The 21013-nt window shown below is 37.8% G+C and overlaps 1 protein-coding gene across 3 annotated transcripts in view; it reads right to left on the bottom strand.

Annotated features, from left to right (window-relative positions):
* RUNDC3B (RUN domain containing 3B) overlaps positions 1–12972 on the bottom strand; it is a 63779-nt gene extending 50807 nt beyond the window's left edge. For all 3 annotated transcript variants that reach the window (XM_039331426.1, XM_039331428.1, XM_039331427.1), the window contains exon 1: positions 12844–12972. The gene's annotated coding sequence lies outside the window, so the exon portion shown is untranslated. The remainder of the gene's footprint in view (positions 1–12843) is intronic.
* Positions 12973–21013: the final 8041 nt, after the last annotated feature.

The raw sequence follows: 21013 nt of genomic DNA, 5'->3' as shown, positions 1-21013 counted from the left end.
GGGACTTTTACAGTTCCTAAATCAATAGTTCCACCCTCTTCTGTGGTCCAGCCAACAATTGTGAAGGATTTGCAAGAAATGATGGGAAATTTTACAATTCAAATTAGGGCAGAAATGAAAAAGATTTTAGAGGAAAATAACAAGATTTTGAGGCAAGATATAGTTTTGGCTTTAAATGGAGTTGCTTCTGTTCTTGAAAAGTTGAATTCCCGTGTGGAAGAAGTAGATGAAAAAGTGGAATTAATGGAGGGAAAAATTGAAAGTATGGAAAAAGAAATGGAAAATGAGATTCTTATGCTTCAATATGGACAAATGGAATATGCCTTAAGAATTAGAGGCTTGGGAGAGTCCTTGCAAGGAGATCTGAAAGAGATGGTTGCAAAGGACTTTGCTGTGATTTTGAATAAAGAAAAAGAGGAAATACTTAGTGAAATTGAAAAATTATTTAGAGTTAATTCTGTGGTGGCAGTACAAAAGAATTTGCCAAGAGATGTGGTAATTTATTTTGGGAAAAGATCTCTACGCAATGAAATTATACAAGCTTTTTATAAGAAGAGATTTCAAATTGCTTCACAAGATGTTATAATCTTAAAGGAGATCCCATCCAAAATTTTAAGAAGAAGAAAGGAGTTTGCTTTTTTAGCAAATGAACTTAAAAAGAGACGAATCTCGTTCAGATGGGATGTTCCGATTGGAATGGTGGTGAATTACCTGGGGATATGTTATAGACTTAACACTGTCTCTCAAGCAAAAGATTTTTATACTTCGGTTCTGGGGGTATATTCGTCGCCATCCATTAAGTTTAAAACTTTGGAAGAGAAGAATGTAGAATTACAGTTTGAAGACTCCAATATTGGGGAACCTTTGTCTAAGAGATCTCAACACGTTCAGATTGAGGAGCAGAAGATAACTTGTGTAGCACAAAACTGTAAAGAAAAGCAGCAACAGAAGAAGATTAAGGAAGCCTCATATCTAGTGGTTTCTGAATCTGTGGGAGAAGCAAGACTTATAAACCCTTTGGAGCAATCTTCAAGGATGGAATTGTTGTCTGAGATGAAAAATGGGAAATCTCAGCCTGAGGGGTCTCAACAAGCTGAGAGGAAGGGGCAGAGGAAAACCCGTGCAACATATAATTGTAAAGAAAAAGACCAACAGAATAAGGAGTTTAAGGAATCCCCACATGTATTGGCTTTTGAGTCGTTGGGAGATTCAGGAATTCTGGAGCAATTTTTAAAGGCAGATCCCAAAGCATTTTTTTCGAGTTTGATAAGATTAAAGATGGAGACTGAAAATTAGAGAATGATAAGGATGGAGAATGAAAATGGACAATTGAGATTGATAATAATAATATCAGTATGATAATGGATGGAGAATGAAAATGGACAATTGAGACTGATAAGGACTGTGTTTTTTGTGGATGGAACTTGTTATTGGTGAAGATTTAAATGTTTAATGTGTTTATTGTGATGGAATTTGTTATTGATAAAGATTTAAATGTGTATAAGGGATTTTTTTAAAGTTTTAAGTAATGTTTAAATTTGTGTTTTGGGGGAGTTTATAAAAATGATCCCCTTTATGGATTACTGCCTTGTCGTGGCGAAGGGGCCTGCATAACTCAATGAAGCTATAAGCTATGCCGTGCAGGGCCACCCAAGACGGACAGGTTATAGCAGAGAGTTCTGACAAAATGTGATCCACTGGAGAAGGAAATGGCAAACCACTCCAGTATCTTTGCCATGAAAACCCCATGGACAGTACTAAAAGGAAAAAAGATATGACGCTGGAAGATGAGCCCCTCAGGTCGGAAGGTGTCCAATATGCTACTGGGGAAGAGCAGAGGGCTAGTACTAGTAGCGCCAGAAAGAATGAAGCGACTGGGCCAAAGCCGAAAGGACGCTCAGCTGTGGATATATCTGGTGGTGAAAGGAAAGTCCGATGCTGTAAAGATTTTTTCTCCATAGGAACCTGGAATGTAAGATCCATGAATCAAGGCAAGCTAGACGTAGTCAAAAAAGAGATGACAAGAATGAACATCGACATCTTAGGAATCAGCGAACTAAAATGGACAGGAATGGGTGAATTTAACTCAGATGACCATCAGGTATACTACTGTGGGCAAGAATCCCTCAGAAGAAATGGAGTAGCCTTCATAGTCAATAAAAGAATAGGAAAAGCAATACTGGGATACAATCCCCAAAATGACAGAATGATCTCAATTCGAATCCAAGGCAAACCATTCAATATCACAGTAGTCCAAATCTATGCCCCAACCACTGGTGCTGAAGAGGATGAAATTGACCGGTTCTATGAAGCCCTACAGCACCTTATAGAATTAACACCAAAAAATGATGTCCTTATCATCATGGGGGATTGGAATGCTAAGGTAGGAAGCCAAAAGATAACCGGAATAACAGGCAAGTTTGGCCTTGGAGAACAAAATGAAGCAGGGCACAGGCTAATAGAATTTTGTCAAGAGAATACGATGGTCATAACAAACACTCTTTTCCAACAACCCAAGAGACGGCTCTACACATGGACATCACCAGACGGTCAACATAGAAATCAGATTGACTATGTGCTCTGCAGCCAAAGATGGAGAAGCTCTATACAGTCAGTAAAAACAAGACCAGGAGCTGACTGTGGCTCAGATCATGAGCTTCTCGTTGCAAAATTTAGGCTTAAATTGAAAAAAGTAGGGAAAAGCACTAGGCCACTCAGGTATGAACTAAATCATATTCCTGATGAATATACAGTAGAGGTGACAAATAGATTTAAGGAACTGGATCTGATAGACAGAATGCCTGAAGAACTATGGATGGAAGTTCGCAACATTGTACAAGAGGTAGCAACTAAAACCATCCCAAAGAAAAAGAAATGCAAGAAAGCAAAATGGCTGTCTCAGGAAGCTTTGCAAATAGCTGAGGAAAGAAGGGAAGCGAAAGGCAAAGGAGAAAGAGAAAGATACACCCAATTGAATGCAGAATTCCAGAGAGCAGCTAGAAGAGATAAGAATGCCTTCTTAAATGAACAGTGCAAAGAAATAGAAGAAAACAACAGAATAGGGAGGACCAGAGATCTCTTCAAGAAAATTAGAGATATGAAGGGAACGTTTCATGCAAAGATGGGCATGATAAAGGACCAAAATGGCAGAGACCTAACAGAGGCAGAAGAGATTAAGAAGAGATGGCAAAACTACACAGAAGAACTATACAAGAATGAGCTTAACATCCCAGATAACCACAATGAGATGGTCACTGACCTCGAACCAGACATCCTAGAATGTGAAGTGAAATGGGCCTTAGAAAATCTGAGCAACAACAAAGCTAGTGGAGGTGACAGTATTCCAGTTGAGCTATTCAAAATCTTAAAAGAAGATGCAGTAAAAGTACTACACTCAATTTGCCAGCAAATTTGGAAAACTCAACAGTGGCCACAGGATTGGAAAAGGTCAGTTTACATTCCAATTCCAAAGAAAGGCAATGCCAAAGAATGTTCAAACTATCGCACCATTGCACTCATTTCACATGCTAGTAAAGTTATGCTTAAAATCCTACAAGCTAGACTCCAGCAGTATGTGGATCGAGAACTACCAGAAGTACAGGCAGGATTTCGAAGAGGCAGAGGAACTAGAGATCAAATTGCCAACATACGCTGGATCATGGAGAAAGCTAGGGAGTTCCAGAAAAACATCTACTTCTGCTTCATTGACTATGCAAAAGCCTTTGATTGTGTGGATCACAACAAATTGTGGCAAGTTCTTAAAGAGATGGGAGTACCAGACCATCTCATTTGTCTCTTGAGAAACCTATATGCGGGTCAAGAAGCAACAGTGAGAACCGAACACGGAACCACTGATTGGTTCAAAATTGGAAAAGGAGTCCGGCAAGGCTGTATACTGTCGCCCTGCCTATTTAACTTATATGCAGAGCACATCATGAGAAAGGCAGGGCTAGATGAATCAAAAGTTGGAATTAAGATTGCCGGGAGAAATATCAACAACCTAAGATATGCAGATGATACCACTCTAATGGCAGAAAGTGAAGAGGAACTAAAGAGCCTCTTGATGCGGGTGAAGAAGGAGAGTGCAAAAGTTGGCTTGAAACTCAACATTAAGAAAACCAAAATCATGGCATCCGGCCCTCTCAATTCCTGGCAAATAGATGGGGAAGAAATGGAGGTAGTGACAGATTTTATTTTTCTGGGCTCCAAGATCACCTCAGATGGGGACTGCAGCCAAGAAATTAAAAGACGCTTGCTCCTGGGGAGGAAAGCTATGGCAAATCTAGACAGCATTCTAAAAAGCAGAGACATCACCCTGCCAACAAAAGTACGTATAGTCCAGGCCATGGTTTTCCCAGTTGCAATGTATAGCTGTGAAAGTTGGACCATAAGAAAGGCTGAACGCAAAAGAATTGAGGCCTTTGAACTCTGGTGCTGGAGAAGAGTCCTGCGAGTCCCTTGGACTGCAAGGCGTTCAAACAGGTCAGTCCTAGAAGAGATCAACCCCGACTGCTCTTTGGAAGGCCAGATCCTGAAGTTGAAACTCAAGTACTTTGGCCACCTAATGAGAAGGAAGGATTCACTGGAGAAGAGCCTAATGCTGGGAAAGATTGAGGGCAATAGAAGAAGGGGACGACAGAGAATGAGATGGCTGGATGGAGTCACTGAAGCAGTAGGTGTGAATTTAAATGGACTCCAGAAGATGGTAGAGGACAGGAAGACCTGGAGGAATGTTGTCCATGGGGTCGCGATGGGTCGGACACGACTTCGCAATTAACAATAACAACATAAAAATGATAATAATATTAGTATGATATTAGAAGGTTTGGAGTATACTATAATGTGTTCAGTGTTTGAGTTTTTTTCCTAATTATTATTATTACTATTTTTAAGATGGAATTTGATTAAATGTGTACAAGGGGATTCTAATGTTTTAAGTTTTAAGTAATGTTTAAATCTGTGTTTTCGAGCGAGTATAACTTGTTTATCCCAATGTTTTAAGTTTTAAGTAATGTTTAAATTTGTGTTTTGGAGAGAGTATAACTTGTTTAACTAAATGTATTTAGATTTGTTTATGATTTATACTAGATTTTATATTGTAGTTATAGATGTTCAAAGAAAGTAGTGCTTAAAATTGTGTTTTGGAAGGAATTTATATAGAATGATGGATAACATTATAAGCATGATTCGAAGATCTTTAGAGTATATTATAATGTGTTTAATGATTATTATTTTTTAGAGATAATCTATTTAATTTAAGGTATTTAGATTTGTTTAGGATTTATATGTGTTTTAAGTTTTATATGTGCTTTAAGTTTTTCTTTTCTTTTTTTTTTTCGATACATTTTGGACAAGCCTGTAATCAACTCTGGGAGGTCCAGGGGAGGGTTAGGGAGGTTTGGGGAGTTGGGGAAGGGTATGGGAGGGTGGGGGGGTTTGGGGAGGGGATTTGTCTTGTAAAATTTTAAAAATTTTCAATAAGAAAAAAGATTATACATGATTCTGAAGTCTTAATCAACGATCACTTAAACATGAGTCAGCAGTTTGCAGCAGCAGCCAAAAAAACTAATACAATCCTTGTTTGCATAAAAAGAGACATAGAATCAAAATCACATGAAATATTAGTACTGCTTCATAAAGTCTTAGTAAGACCACACCTAGAATACTACATCCAGTTTTGGTCACCACGTTACAAAAAAGATGTCGGGACTTTGGAAAAAGTGCAAGGAAGAACAACTAAGATGATTAAAGGTCTGGAAACTAAAACATATGAAGAATGGTTGGATTTGGCTAGTCCAGAGGTCAGCAACCTTAAACACTCCAAGAGCCACTTGGACCCGTTTTCCAGAGAAAAGAAAACACATGCGTGCGGGGGGGGGGGAAGCTTGATTGAACAGTTTAATTAGAAAGAAATAGAAGCTGTTGTGCATGAGTTCTCTCTCTTTCTCTCTCTCTCTCTCTCTCTCTCTCTCTCTCCCTCTCTCTTTGTTTCCCTCCCTCTCTCTCTCCCTCTCTCCGATCTTCTGCTCACCTGGCAAGCTGGCTTCATGCTGTTCTTTGACAAGCTGACACACATTCTTATTGGGCTGGCTCTCTTCTGCCCTTGGTCTGCCAATCCTCTTCCCCCACTCAGTGTGTGTGTGTGTGTGTGTGTGTGTGAGAGAGAGAGAGAGAGAGAGAGAGAGAGCATTGCTGCTGCTTCCTGCTGAGATGCAGCAAAGGCAGGAGCCCCGCCCAATAAGCTTGTCAGCTTGTCCAAGAACAGTGTGAGGCCACTCTCTTTTTGAGAGAGAGAGAGAGAGAGAGAGAGAGAGAGAGAGAGAGAGAGAGAGAGGCGCAAGTGCCTCTGTCTCTGTCTCTGTCTCTCTGCAAATGGTGGAGGAGGCTGGGAGCCGCAGGAGAAGGCTCAAAGAGCCACATGCGTCTCTGGAGCCGCGGGTTGCCAACCCATTGGGTAGTCTAAAGAAAAAAAGGACTAGAGGGCACATGATAGCAATATTCCAGTATTTGAGAGGCTGCCACGAAGAGGAGGGGTTCAATTTACTTTCCAAAGCTGAGAAGCAACCTGGAATTAAGGAGAAACTTCCTAACTGCAAGGACAGTTAACCATTGGAATAGCTTGCCTTTAGACATTGTGGGTGCTTCATCATTGGAGGTTTTTAAGAAGAGACTGGACAGCCACTTATTTGAAATGGTATAAGATCTGCTTGAGCAGGGGGCTGGACTAGTAGACCTCCAAGGTCCCTTTCAATTCTATTCTATTTGGATACTCTTATTTTTCTTTGTCAAATTAGTCCCTGCATCTAAACATCCCTGTTATTACATGATCAAAAATTTGGCATTGGCAACTCGCATGTATTTTCAATGGCTGCAGGGTCCTGGGTCATGTGATCTCCATTTATGACCTTCCAAGGGGGCCTCCAACAAGCAAATGCAATGGGGGAAGCCAAATTTGTTTACAACCACATGATTTGTTGAACAACTGCAGTAAAAAAGATTCCAAAATCAGACACAACTCACTTAATCATTATATCACTTAGCAAGTTCCATTTTTCAATTGTACTTATAAGTCAGAGGCTAGCTGTATTAATCCTGACACGTATATTTGCCTTCATTCACCTGTACTATAGTACAATTTAAGAATTTCACAAGAATATACCATACCAATATATTACAGTATTCAAAAAGCATACTGTAATTGTTTTACTTATTTTGAAGATCCACATTGTTTGCAAATTGAGTAATAGAAATGCACATCATAATATAATAAAAGAGGTCAACTTAAATGAACTGTAATAAGATATTTTGTACATACACGAGCTTCCTCTAGTGGTAACAATGTTTTTTTCAAGTCATGCTAGTTGGAATTAATGTAAATCTCCTCAATGGCGTCAGACTTCAAATTCATTATTTTAATCATTGCTACTGCTATAATATATTTATTTGGGAATCTATTGGTAACTTAGAGACTTCTAAAAGCTATATATAAGAAATATCATGTATTTTCTTTTCAGTTGTTCCTAATCATCAAAACAATAGAAATAAGCTTTTAGTACTGTAATAAAATTCAAATAGAAAAGAGAGAATGGAATATATATTAATTAGTTGAAATAGTAGCCCTGTTTTTAAAGTCACAATCTGTATTATCACTACAGATTTTTATGTCAGAATATTTATATTTCTTCAACAATTTTTCATTTTAAAAGTTGAGTGGAGTGCAGACTTGGCAATAAAATCAAAATGCTAAATCACAATGGCAGCAAAATAAATGAAAATGCTAAATCACAATGTTGTTGGTTTTTGTTTTAGATTCCTGTAGCTAGTTCCATGTTTAATTACATAATAAGTAATGGATTTTGTAATATTCATGATTATGGCCACACAGCAATGACACTGAAAGATCATGTCCCAGTTAGCTAAGTTAGTTCTCTTGACATAAAGGAAAGATTTAAAAAGAAGGGATAGTGTAAATGTAATAAGGAAATAGAGGAAGATATAAGTAAATGCACTAAGCTAATAAAAAGTTGAATACAATTTTTGCATTGGATTTTAACACCCCAGCTGTGGCATGAGAAAATATATGATTAACAAAATGTGTCGTGACTGTATTGAAGCTATGAGGTTCTGAAGTTACAGATTAATCAGATAGTTCAGATTCAGTGAAGAGTCATTAAAAAGACAGAAAGCAAAAATGTTATTATACGTTGTAAATTAAAAGAATAGAATATGAACAAAGACATTAAAGATTAAATAAAGAAGTATGAAATTTTTGAATAAGTATTTTCATTATTCTGTTAGAGGAATTATTAATTCTTGATAAAAACACATGGTTTTCTTTTTTATATGTTTCCCCTCTTCTCATTCTACAAATTGATACTGAAAAAAAACATTTTAAATTTCTATCAAAAAAACATATTTCTTTTCACTCCAGTTTTTCTGCTGATATAATCCCTGTTTGTTATTCCTAAAGCAGCATCTTTGAGTGCTTAACAATAGTTTTTGCAGAAGCTGGATTGAAATATACACAATCCTTCCTAATCACAACAACCTACATATATAAGCTGTGGTACCTAATTTTTCTGGGTAACAATTATTCCCTTTTTAAGCTTTAAGCTAAAAATTGGAGATGTAAGAGGATTTATCCTTTGTAGAAAGTGCTGAAGGGTGGGGAAGGTACTTTATACAATTACCAGATATCCTGTGCTTTGTGGAATGCCCTGTTTTGGTATTATATTGTGAAGTGCTGGGAATTTAGCCATGCTAAAAATTACCAAGATACATTATAGTTCAATAATTCAAACATTAATTTAACTAAGAGTATTTTAATTTCACCAGTTTTAGTTTCATTGGCCTAGGAGCTTTAGATAATGAATTATATATTTAATACAAAATGGTTTCATATATTAATTATTTAGACAGTGTTTCTGAACCTTCACAAGTTGATGGACTTCAACTCCCAGAATTTCCCAGCTAGCATGTAAGTTCTAGTTTACTGTGGAATAATAATAAATCTATTAGCAAAATACTATTTCTTTTTTTTTAATCACCAACTATGTTATTACTGAATAATTAAACTTACAACAATTATACATATACTGTATATAGACACATATATACATACAAACTACATACATACATACATACATCTCCTGGCTGGGGGAATATATGTGTATACAGTATGGGGAGTCCCATCTTAGCTTAGTTAGAAAAAGTTCTCCAAAATTCTTTCTACTCAATAAAGTGAGGGCACAGACTTAAGAGAGCAAGACCAATGCTTAGAAAGTCCCTAATTTACCACCAAAGATGAAGTCATAAACCTTTGCAAGACTCAACAGTATCTTATAATTTAACTATCACTAAGATAGCATCTCTCACCTAGATGGGAATATTATTTCATCATTAATGGTAAAATGTAACTCCAAGTAATCTTTATTTACTAACCACAATTTTATTAGCAATTCTGTCACTAAACATTGTGATTATACAGTGAAACGTCCTGTGACTGTAGTAACTTATGACATCAGTTCCAGCTGATGTTAGACAAGTTAAGCAAATCACCTTCAGATGATAAAGCTTTCCATGAGCTTCCCACTGACTTTCTTTGTTGAAAACTGGCTATGAAGGTTGCGGATGAAAATCATGTGACTGCAGGACACTTTAATTATTAGAAATGTGCACTGGTTGCCAAGTGTCTGAATCACAATCACAACTTTGAGTCATGAATTTCTTTTTTCAGGGCTGTCATAATTTTGAACAGTAGATGAACAAGTGGTTAATAAGCGAGGATTATCTGTAAAAATATTTTCTGATTAAAAATATGTAGGCACAAGGTTTTATAAATGTTTTTTCGGTGACGAACACAATCTATGGGGAAAGAATATAATTAGAATTGATGTTTATTGCTATTTTGGTTAAAGGTTAACATAGATTTAGTGCCACTATATTTCTTTTCAAGTTCATTTTCAAGTACAAGAACAAGGTTCACTGAAGTTCTTGTACAGTCTGTGAAGTTCATATTAGCCAAGGTGTATGGCTAATCTTGGTAGAAAGTATAAAATAACATCAGATTTTGTTTGAATTTTTTCTGCTTCCATAATAACTAGAAAGAAAAATAAAGGAAAATAAAAGAAAAATCAGTATTAAAAAAGGACTTATTTGCAAATTATATTCTTCCAGCCCAATTTCTTTTTTTAAGATTAAAATCTTAGCCAGAGACCCTATACTAAGGCTTCACCTTTGACTTGACTTATATTGGTTATTGAAACAGGAACCATAGTACTCCATACTTGTACCCTTTAGCTCCTGGCCAATTTTTATTTCCAAGTTTTAGCATTTATTTTTTTGCACCATGCTTTGAATATGTACAGAATGCTTTGGCTTCAACATATCTGATATGGTGTTAGCATCACTTGTATTTTCAACTCAGAAACTTTCTTTTAAACATGATAATTCCTTTAGTTTATTAGTTCCACTTTGCTTTTCATGGGTTATTCTGATTATATCATTTTAAATTAAGGTATATTATAATATATACACATAAAACTAAGATAATAAGGGAATGCAGAAGGGAAAAGAAAGAGGAAGAAGGTAAAAGATAAGAGGTCAAGAAAGAAAAACAGTAACTTCCAACTTTTTTCCATGCAATAAATACAAAATATAGTTACAACTTCAAGTTTTTACTTTATATATAAAATAAAAAATTCCATTTTTTCCAAGCTCTTTTTCCAATAGTCCTATATATATATATATATATATATATATATATATATATATATATATATATATATATAGTAGTGCCTTCTTTACAATTACTTGTACTTGTTATTCAGATAGTTCAAGATGATTACACTATATTTTTATTTCACAGTTCGATAGACATTTCTAATGAATGTTTTCCCAGAGGATAAAGAATGCACTCCAGTATTGTTATTAATGGATCAATTAATACAATAGTCACATGGTTTAAGCAGTGCCACAAGATAGACAGTTTTACTGAACAATTATTTCCATTGATTGTATGCCCTTTTTCTTCTAATAAAATTCTATTTAAAAGTATTATAAACTCCACTAAATTAAATAGAATTTACTCCAGTAGCTCCCTATACTCTGTGCTTATATTTCTGACTGAGGTAAATTAAGATCTGTTTTCCTGATTGTTGTTATATTTGCATGTTTCTTTTCTTACTCTTCTTTCCCCCCCCCATCCTTTCTCTTCTTATCTCTTTCATTCCTGCTTAGTTATATTTTTTGAAGAAACAATAGAAAGCATTTCCTCAAAAAATAATAAAGGATGGTCAAGTCTTTTCCAGCTCACTTCCTTCTTTTTGATATATGTATTATTTTTTCTTCATCTACTCTACGGAGAGTTGTCAACGGAGATTCTCAGAGTTGTCTGGAAGCTGAGGCATGGCAATTGGACTTTTTTTCTTGTAGTTTGAAACATTTTGCTGCTTAATGAAGTAGCTTCTTCATTCCAAGCAAGTTGGGTAGGGAAACCCCATGTATGTCCTCCAGTATGGTTTTATTTCTTGTGTAATTTGAATAGACTTGTTAAGTGAGTATTCAGAGAGTCATTGGATGTAAATGTTCCAACCCCTGAATCCTTTCCCTAGGTAGATCATTAAGCATGGTCTTAATTGGCCACAATTCCTTAGTGATATGAATCCTAAAGACAACTTGAATCCAAATTATAATTGTCTTCAAATTAGACTCAAATAAATACCAATACATCACCCAGAATGTAGGTATTATCCTCTAAAAATAGTTCTAACTGATCAGCAAGTAGGATGCCTCATTTTTTCACAAGCTGAATTTTCTGAGATATCTTCAAGCAGTCCAAATTAGATCATCATGCTGCAATAATCCAATCTGAGGACAATGAGGGAATGATTTACTATTCCTATAAACCACTTTTTTTTTCAAAAATTATCACAAATGGCATTTAGCAAAGCTTGATGAAGACTTCTTTCACCATGTATTTTATCTGCTATATAAGCAGTTTTTCAGAGGGAATGTGGACCTGGTGTGACTTTATTTCATCCCATCCAATCTCTTAGAGCTCTCAATCATCAGAGCATCTCCTGTGCAGCCCAAGTAGAGATGTATTAAGCATAGATTATATTTTACCCCAAACCAATCCTTAATCTCTTTCAGTGGTTTCATGTGGTTATTGAACAATGTATCAGAGGAGACCAAGTTCTATAGCATTCCATACAAGAGGAGATAAGGACTTGATCCACTCTTTCTCTATGATTACTCATTAAATTCCCTGCTCAGAAAGAAATGGAACCATTGTAAGACAGACTCCTCCCACTCCAAATCTCACAAGGGATATAGGAGGACACCATGCGTGATTATACCTGAGTGGTTTTATAGAATCAGGTACATCTTATTCCCATTACCCAAATCTCAGTTAAGACCAATTTGAACTCTGATGGGAAAAGTTTGAAATACAATGTTTCATCAAAGATTCTCTATAATGTCCCAGAACTTTGTATAAAAAATTCTTTCCTAAACCAAAAAGATTGGAAACCAGGCAAAAATTGTCTAACATAGCAAATGACTTGCACCATTGCCTCTGTCAAGGCATACCATCCTTGCCCCCCTGAATTTATAGGTTGCAGTACTCATATTAAATAAATATGGCAACCTATAAATTCAGGTAGGCAAGGGGAATATTTCCCCTTTCAGAATCCTCAGGTTTAGACGTATTCCAGATGACATTACAAGACTTTCTGCAGCTATTATACCAAACAGAGACCAGGCCAGAGGAATGTCAGCATCTCTTTCAGCAAAATCACTAAATGGCTCAGTTGGAGAACTTGAGCCTAGGGGACAGATTACCTGAGGACTACCATCAGATGACATTCTGTGATACAATAAGAGTGAGAAGTACTGCTTCTTTACTTCTAAACCTGGACTTTTCCATTCTTCCCTTCCTTCTTTTCTCCTTTCTTATATATCTTTTTTTACAGCTACCCAGTCTTTCTACTTCAAGTCAAATAGAGCATCAGAAATTCAATAAACAATAGGTTCATCCTTTGGGAATCTTTTACTTCTTCTTAAGGATCTACCAATGAGGATTGCATTGTGACAAAGAGCTCTAGAATGGTGCTGTCTTCTCAGTGCCGTTTTTTTTTTTTAAAAAAAAGCTTTTGTAAACTGGCTACAGTTGTTGGGCTTCAATTGCTTTGTGCTTTTTCTTAGTAATAGAAAGGGGAAGGCATTTGCCAACTTTTCAGCTTGTTTCTATTCACATGATCTTAGAGAAGTGGGGAATGGACTACAATGGCAGTTAGTACTACTGACAACTATCACCCTGAGCTTTATTCTAGGGCTGCCTGGTCAGATATAAGAGGCCTGGTGATGGGAATGAGAGGTCTTTACACAATCATTAAACAAGCTATGGCTTAGTGCAACATTTGCACTTGCTTTCCTGCAGATCTGAGATTGGAAGACTACTCAAAGAAAAGCTTGTTTCAAATTTTTCATGTTCCTAGTTTCATAAAGTAAGCTTTGTTATAGCTCATGAAATACCCAACTTAAAAGAACTTCTTGGAGAATTAAGACAAAAACTTGAAAGATATTTTTTTAGCCTCAGGCTTTTGATTTCTCAGTGACTTTCAACAATGAATTCCAACATTTAAAAGCAAATAATCAGAAACAGATTTCCCATATTACAAGAAACAAGCACTTGTAAGAGACAAGGTGGAAGTTAGTTAAACCCTGTGCCAAATATGAAAGCCTATGTGATTGCAGTCACATTTCCTCCCTGACAATTATCTACGATCTTGACAAGAACTATTGAAAAATACATGGAAACAACACATGCTGGTCCTAGCAGGTGGTGTATCTAAAAACAACGCCCTACATTCAGTAACATATTTATTTATATATTAAAAGTTGTCCTCCCCGTTCATGGGCTAAAAAAGATCCCAAAGTGCAAGCAATTCAGTATAAAACAGTCATACGCCATTTTTATATGATTAGTTTCAACCAATCTGAACATTGAAAATCATTATATGCCCACTCCAATAATTCAGGATTTGTTTTTTTAAATATTATAGCCAATTTTATTCAGTGGATGCTATATACATTTTTAAAGTAGTAAAATTAAATAGGAATCTTCACTGATAAATAATTTCAACTGTATACAGTAATAAATATTGGTACAGATAGTCCTTATTGATAGGCCCCAGGTTGTTCAAGTTGGAAAGAAAGTTTCCAATTCCATCTTCTTGAGTAGAGGTTCTCCACAGAGGTGTGTCCTGAGTCCGCTACTGTTCACCTTGATGACCCACAACTGCTGTGCCAAATCTGCTACGAATCATATTCTGAAGACCCAGTGCTTATGGAGAAGAGGTGAAGACTCTGGTGGACTGGTGCAATAAAAGTAATCTGGTTCTAAATGTTGATAAAATAAAGGAGATCATTGTAGATTTTAGAAAGGGCTGGCATAGTCATACTCCACTCAGTATCTGTAGAGGGGCAGCTGTAGAGGTGGTCAACAGTATTAAGTATCTGGGGGTGAAGATAACTAACAATCTGAATTGGTCTCTACACGTCATCCTTAGTGAAGCATACAAACCAGCGTCTGCATTTCTTGCGGTCGGATGAGGAGAGCACATCTTTCTCCTTCTGCCCTGGTCACTTTTTACAGAGGCACAACTGAGAGGATTTTAACAAACTGCCTCATTGTCTGGCAGTGCCTCAGATAAAAAGTCCATACAGAGAATGGTAAGGACAGCCAAGAAGATCATAGGAAGCTCACTTCCTGGTTATTCAGAATGCTGCTTATAAGCACTGTGTGCTTAGAGCTCAAAGTATTGTTAGAGACTTCACACACTCAACTTACAGTCTGTTTCTGTTGCTCCCCTCAGGGAGGAGGTTTCAAAGTATTTCTAACAGGACTACCCGATTCTGTAATAGCTTTGTTCCCTATGCCATCCATCTGGTAAACTCTCAAGGTTTGTTTTTCCTGCCATGCAATGTATACATAACCCGAACTACACTGTTGTTTCTTTGTGTCATATAATATATGTGGGTATATGCGTACAACCTGTACATGGAAATTATGGCTACTGTAGTGTCCTTACCATCATGTGAACAAAATTTGGGTGCTTTGCAATCTGTTGCAATCCCTAACCCTTACAACCAACCACAGGGATGTTGCAACACCCCGTCTATTTTTTTACCTATTCCAGCCTGCTGATCTCTTGGGACTATCTCCCATCTGGCTGGGATCCATAGGCCTTGGACCTGCTTCCTGCCTGCTAGGTCCCACATTCTCCCCCCCCCCCCACACACACCTCATCATGTTTCACTTCAGTTTTTTGAAAATTGCTTCCAGAAAGAACCAGTCAATCCTCCACATGGCTTTCCTTTATGAATGTTGCATGGTGCCATCTCGAAAGTGGGCACCATTTTAGGAGAAGACACAATTCTCAGCTTGCATAGCCTCATTAAAAAGATGATATGTTGACTCACCTTTCTTCCCTTAACTGATAAAAGTTCAAAGATTATCTAATTACCTAACCATCTGAGAGGCTGATATTACTTAGCAACAAATGATTCATATCCTGTTACATATTATATGGGGTGATAAAAGAAGTCTGTGTAATCATGTATTTCATAACAGGTATTGGTTAATATTTATACAGAAAAGGAGGGAAGTCTTCCTAATATTTAGCCTAGAATTCAGAGGTTTAAAGGATTACATAATTCCATAAGAATTAATTTCCCAGAAAAATAACTAATGGAAGGGATATTGGGAGCTTTTGTTCTTCAACATTTTGAAAATCACAGATTTTCAAATCCATTTCATTCCATAAAATACATAATATTGGACTAAATATTTAATAGTCTGATCTATCAAGAAATTTCTTAACTTCTTTAAAGAATACTCAGTTTTAGTCTTACATGTCCCATCTTATTCAAGATGATATACTCTCTTCACTATGAATTTAGTACTGGCAGTTTTATTATGCAACAATATTGCATAATTGTACAAAATAATGATATTGAAAGATTTACTATGTTGCAGTAAATTCTATTGAATGTTTATATTGGAAATCTAAAGATTTGATAAACCTAGCTGGACTGATTTGATATAGTTTCCCATAGGTTCTACAGCTTTTAATGTAGCAATTAAAACTTTTTATTTAGCAAAGTGCTAAGGCAATTCTAATTTATTCTATGTAAAAGCTGTTAATCAGACCAATTTGTTGTAGTTTTTATGAAAATATACAGATTTTGCTACACTATTTGAAAAACCAGATACACTTGAATTGCATCAATGACCTTTCCATAAACTATGCTGTTTTATTTTGTTATTTTGTTTCATCTGTTGAATTTGATTAATAGCCATAGCAACATTTCTATACTACAATACACTACAATTCTCATTATGGTAGGAAAGTAAGGTAATGTTTAATACAATATCTATACAAGAATTTATTTTAATTTATTTTAGTCAATTAGCAATAGTACTTAGTACTTAGATTTATATACTGCTTCACAGTGCTTTATAGCCCTCTCTAAGCGTTTACAGAGTCAGCATATTGCCCCCAACAATCTGGGTCCTCATTTTACCCAACTCAGAAGGATGGAAGGCTGGGTCAACCTTGAACCAGTCAGAACAGAACTCCAGGCTATGAGCAGAGTTTGCCTGCAATTCTGCATTCTAACCATTGCGCCACCACGGCACCAATTATTTAATTTAGTGGTTCTCAACCTTCCTAATGCCATGACCCTTTAATACAGTTCCTCATGTTGTGGTGACCCCCAACCCTCCATCCAGCTGGCTGGGGAGGGGGGCCAGGAAGGCTGCACTGCCGGCTCTGCCCAGCCTGGTTGAAGAAGCGCCATTCCTCTTTCTCTTTCTCTCTCTCTCTCTCTCTCTCTCTCTCTCTCTCTCTCTCTTTCTCTCTTTCCTCTCTCTTTCTCTTTCCTCTCTTCCTCTTTCTCTTTCCTCTCTCTCTCTTCTCTCTCTCTTTCCTCCCTCTTTCTTTCTTTCTTTCCTCTCTTCCTGTTTCTCTCTCTTTCTCTTTCCTCTCTCTCTTTCTCTTTCCTCTTTCTCTTTCTCTTTCTCTTTCCTCTCTCTCTTCTCTCTCTTTCCTTTTTCTTTCTCTCTTTCCTCCCTTTCTCTTTCTCTCTTTCCTCTCTCTTCCTGTTTCTCTCTTTCCTCTCTTTCCTCTTTCTCTCTTTCCTCTCTCTCTTTCCTCTTTCTCTTTCCTCTCTCTTTCCTCTTTCTCTTTCCTCTCTCTCTTCTCTCTCTCTTTCCTCTTTCTCGCTTTCCTCTTTTTCTCTTTCCTCTCCCCCTCTCTTACCTCTCTTTCTCTTTCCCCTCTCTCTTTCTCTCTCTTTCTGTTTCCTCCCTCTTTCTCTTTCTATCTCTTTCTTCTCACTTTCTCTCTTTTCTCTCTCTTTTCCTCTGTTTCTCTTTCCTCTCTCTCTCTTTCTCTCTCTTAAGGCAGCATCGTCGGGGGTCCCTGCTGCCCCTGGCCCAGCCTCCACCGCGTCCTCAGCCAAATGGGCGGGGAGGAGGAGCAGGACGGGAGGCAGCGGCGGCAGCACAGCAGCATCGTTGGGGTTCCTCGCCACCGCCCCTGGCCTGGCCACCACCCCGCCGCGTCCTCAGCTGAACGGGCAGAGAGAGGGAGCAGGACAGGATGCAGCAGCTCCGGTGGCGTCACGGCAGCATCATCGGGCTTCCTCGCCGCCGACCCCGGCCTGGCCGCTGCCCCCGCCGGGACTCTGTGCTGCCCAGCCTCGTGCTCGATCCATTGATGGAGCCATGGTGGGGGCTGGTGCCACGTGCCCCTGCCAGTCCCTCTGCCAGCCTGGCTGCTCCCCCCAGGTACCCCTCTTGCCCTGGTGCCTGTGTGAGCCACCTTGTGGGCAGGAGGAGGAAGAGGGAGGCAAGGAAGCGGCCGCCAGTGCTGGCTCCAGGAGGAGGCTCTCCTCTCCTACCTTTGCTGCATCTCCTTCCTTCCCAGCAGCCTGGACTCCGGCGTGCCTTCCCGGTCAGCGGGGCCAATGGTCGGGCTGATTGGGGATTGCAGGGGCTGGTCTCCCTTGGGCTACAGCTTGTGAGAGGGCTGACCCGCTCAGCGGAGTCTCCAGCGGGCAGCTCCCAGCAGGGATCCTGGGGCTTCCCCGGGCAGCTCCAAGGCCACAAGGCCCTGGCTGCGCTTCTCCCAGGGGGTGGGGCACCCAGGTGCAGGGCCAATCAGGAGCCCTGCAGGAGGTAAGTCCACCTGAGAGAGAGAGAAAGAAGGGAAGTGAAAGTGCCTCTCTGTCTGCCTCTCTGCAAATGGCGGAGGAGGCCATGCGGAGATGGATGCGGAATGGTGTCTCAGTTCCTAAAACCATTGGAAATATGTGTTTTCCGATGGTCTTAGGCGACACCTGTGAAAGGGTCATTCGACTCCCAAAGGGGTCGCAACCCACAAGTTGAGAACCGCTGATTTACTTCATCAAATGAACTCTGGAACACTTCTTCTGATTGCAGTCTTAGTAAGTTAAAAAAAACAGGAACTGAATATACATTTGGAATGATCTCATACCAAAAAAGATGTTGAGACTCTAGAAAGAGTACAGAGAAGAGCAACAAAGATGATTAGGGGACTGGAGGCTAAAGCATATAAGGAATGGCTCCTGGAATTGGGTATGTCTAGTTTAATGAAGAGAAGGACGAGGGGGGACATGATAACAGTGTTCTAATATCTCAGGGGCTGCCACAAAGAAAAGGGAGTGAAGCTATTCTCCAAAGCGCCTGAAGGTAGGACAAGAAGCAATGGGTGGAAACTAACAAGGAGAGAAGCAACCTAGAACTAAGGAGAAACTTCCTGACAGTTAGAACAATTAACCAGTGGAACAACCTGCCTCCAGAAGCGGTGAATGCTCCAACAGTGGAAGTTTTTCAGAAGAGACTGGACAGCCATTTGTCCGAAATGGTATAGAGTTTTCTGCCTGAGCAGGGGATTGAAATAGATGACCTCGAAGGTCCCTTTCAACTTTACTACTATTATTATTATTATTATAAAAATATTGTACAACTATTCCTTTCTATTCTTTTCATATATTTTCTGGAGGAAAAGCACAATAGCAGCTGGCAAATACAAGAAAGTCACATATCAAAGATCAAGATCTCATTATCTGAATTCTGTTGTATTCAGTGAATTGAAAGGAGCAATTAGACAATTAAAAACCTCTCTTAGATGTATCATTGTGTACCTAACAAAGGGTTTAAATTTGATAATAGTCTAACAAATTAATGAAAATATTTCTAACTTGGAATGTAAATGTCTGGGACAATTGTACCAATCTAGGCATTATAGTTTGTTGAATCGGGCTGTTCTTGGGATACGATCTTTGCAAATTTCATATTACACAAAAACCTAGGAAAATTTTGAATCTTGAAATTCTGATTTTAGAAATGCTGCACTTCAGAATTCTTGCTGATTTAAAAATGGGCTTTTAGGAGTATATTAAAATTTTTACAGAAGCCTTTGGATCTTACATGTCTCAATGTAAAGTATTTTAGAGTTATTAGTATTTTCTTAAGGCTGTTGCTAAATTGATCAATGAATTATATCTTGCTTTGAGTTTTATACTGTGGTGGGATTCAGCCAGTTCGCACCAGTTCAGCAGAACTAGTAGCTAATTTTTTGTTGCCCAAGCCCAGAATGGGCATCTGGTAGCGGCATCCACATAGAGAACCGGTTGTTCACATATTTGAATCCCACCAATGGTTTTATAGTATTAGAGTGGGTAGAAATATTTAGCTAAATAAGTAAGTAAATTATGTAATCCTAATAAGCCATCAAAATTGCATGAAGGACAGAGCAAATAATAACTTGGAGGGAAATTGATATCCATTTAGCAATACTTCCACTGAATATGGAAAGTACCTAGTAAAAGATGTAGAATAATGTTTGAAGAAATAATTTGGAAGACTTTCATTGTAACTCAGTGCATACTGAAAAGTATTAGGAAAGTTGATGGTGTAAAATATGGCAGCTAGCATGCTTTCCAGTGTGTACTTTTTAAATGATTTTGTTTTATCTTGGTTGCATCAAAACTTAAATGATTTTCTAGGTCCAACATATGAAAAATAATGTTTTGATACTACTTAAATTCAAATATTTCTTCATGAGACCCATCTTCTCTTTTATGCTTTACTATAGGCTCTTTTGAACTGAGCTTAATTCCTGGTGTCTTCATGAATACACACAAGATTTTTTTTGTTTTTTTTAATACTATTTTGGTGCTTAGTATGTCTTCTCTTTATGTACCAACCAAATCTGCATTGCTTTTCAAAACCACCCTACAGAAGATTCTACTAGTCTTACTATCAAGAAAAAAAATGCCTTAACACTGTGGAACCAATATGGATGTAGTAATTAAAGTGGACTAGGACTTGAAGAGAACAAGAGTGTAGTTCACCCAAGGCATGGAAGCCAGCTCGGTGACTTTGTGCCAGTTATTCTCTATCAGCCCAACCTACCTCACAGGCTTACTGTTGTAGAGAAAAGTAGAAGGAGGAAGCATTATCTATAGCACATGAGCTCCTAGAGAAAGGCAGGCTATCAGTCAAATAACTGGATTAATTAATAAATACCTTTCTAGCAAGAGATTTGCAAAGGGCCATATGAACACTGTTTTCTCTCTGTCTTAAGGTTATTTTTTATTCTTTTATTAACTTCGTATCTCATGTTATCCCTTAGCTTTATTTTCCCTCCATATATTTATTCTTCTTTTGTTCTCTATTATATATATAAATGCTTGAAAATGATTACTCCATTTCACTCCCACTATACACACAAAAAACCCCAAGACACTAGGACATGGATCACTATTTGGAGAAACAAATTCTGATCTTCAAAGGCATACGTTTAAGGTAGGGGCTTTTTTTAAGGGAGGAGTTAGAGGGCAAGAATTCATAACCCTCAGTTCAAGCTTTGTTAAATATTAGTTATGGCAGAGGTGGAGTTCAATCAGCATGGATGTA

The sequence above is a fragment of the Crotalus tigris genome, unplaced genomic scaffold (genome assembly GCF_016545835.1).
Source record: "Crotalus tigris isolate CLP2741 ecotype Arizona unplaced genomic scaffold, ASM1654583v1 scf7180000024437.13266115, whole genome shotgun sequence".
NCBI lineage: Eukaryota > Metazoa > Chordata > Lepidosauria > Squamata > Viperidae > Crotalus > Crotalus tigris.
Note: the sequence above shows the minus strand (reverse complement) of the source record. Positions and strands in the feature narration are given on the sequence as shown.